General features: G+C 48.3%; 1 protein-coding gene across 2 annotated transcripts in view; it reads right to left on the reverse strand.

Moving 5' to 3' along the window:
* The window catches only part of LOC101849104 (protocadherin-1), a 78,165-nt gene that overhangs the window by 62,581 nt on the left and 14,224 nt on the right, over positions 1–1,360 (reverse strand). The window contains exon 1 of one of the 2 annotated variants that reach the window (XM_035973448.1): positions 209–1,215. The exons of the other annotated variant lie outside the window; for it this stretch is intronic. The gene's annotated coding sequence lies outside the window, so the exon portion shown is untranslated. Of the gene's footprint in view, positions 1–208; positions 1,216–1,360 lie in introns of those variants that run through there. 2 annotated transcript variants of the gene reach the window in all.

The raw sequence follows: 1,360 nt of genomic DNA on the forward strand, positions 1-1,360 counted from the left end.
AGAGAGAGAGGGGGGGGGGGGTGAGGGGAAGGGGGTAGATAAAAGCGTGAGTTTTTCTTTAATGAAAGTGAGATATAAAACAAGACATCTTTCACTCTTGTTATACATCACAATTAGAATGAAAAAAAAGAACAAATCTATGTGAACGGAAGAATAAAATCGTCTTCACTTTACCGCTATCAGCAAAATTAGACAAAAACATTCTTACCCTGCTAGCGGTCTATAATATCCTCAGAAGGCCAAAGTGGCAAATCGAACACTGTGCCACTCAACGTATAGAACACCAAAAGCTCATCCAACGGCCAGGAACCGAAAGCGGGAGTCGCGAATGAAAGCCAACGGCGAGAGACAATCCCATTTTTTTGTCTTTTCTTTTTTTTTGGGGTCTTTTTTGTCTTTTCGCAGGTCAAAAAGAACTCTCTCTCTCTCTCTGCCTCTCCCTCTCTCCTCGCGTAAAAAAAAGTCGAGGTATCTATAGCACTGCTAAATTGAGGAACACTCGGTGGTTAAAAAAAAAATCTAACAGACTCTCCTCGCGTTGTTTCGGTTTCTGCAACACCCAGCGACGAACATTCAGTGGTCAGGAACTTCTACTACAACTACTACTACAACAAACTACTCTCTTTTAGCGTGGGGTGGAGAGAGAGAGAGAGAAAGACAGAAAAAAAGAGCCAGTTGCGTCGCGTTGTGTTGCATTGCGTTACCACCGCTAAAACGACCCAAAACCTCTTCGCCGGTCAAGAATTCTCGCTTCGCAGAAAAGCGCGTGCGAGTGGCTACGCGGCAGTGGTGATGGTGATGGTGGTGGTGGCGGGTGGCGGTGGTGGTAAAACCAGCAGCAGCAGCAGATATTATTCCGAGAGAGAAGCAGAAGAGTGGAACGGGGAGGCTACATCAGGGGTGCTAGGAGTCGGCGTTCTCTGGACTCTTCTGTGGGTCTCACAGAGACTACTCTGTGGGTTTCTGTGAGCGCGCGAGGTTTCTCGGAAGTCTTTAATATGTTTTTCTAAGCCCACGCAGGATCGGAGAGACCGGCCCAGGGCAGGAGAGGGACCGGGAGGAGAAATTGATTTCACGCGGTATAATCTGGATGGTGACCGGAAGGGCGGCTGGTCAGGGGGAGATGGACACACGAAACTGCTTTTTAGAGGGTGAGGGTGAGGGCAATCGGGGTGAGGAGGTGGGGGTGGATGAGGGATGCTGGAGATGAGAAAGAGTGTGCGTGTATGCTTGTGTGTATGTGTGTGTGTGTGTACGTATGTATGTGTGTGTGTGTGTGTTTGTGAGTGTGTGTGTGTGCGTGTGCGTGTGTGTGTGCGTGTGTGTGTGTGTGTTTGATTTAGAGAGACAGATAGAGAGA

Source organism: Aplysia californica, unplaced genomic scaffold (genome assembly GCF_000002075.1).
Source record: "Aplysia californica isolate F4 #8 unplaced genomic scaffold, AplCal3.0 scaffold01240, whole genome shotgun sequence".
In the NCBI taxonomy this organism is placed as follows: Eukaryota; Metazoa; Mollusca; class Gastropoda; order Aplysiida; family Aplysiidae; genus Aplysia; species Aplysia californica.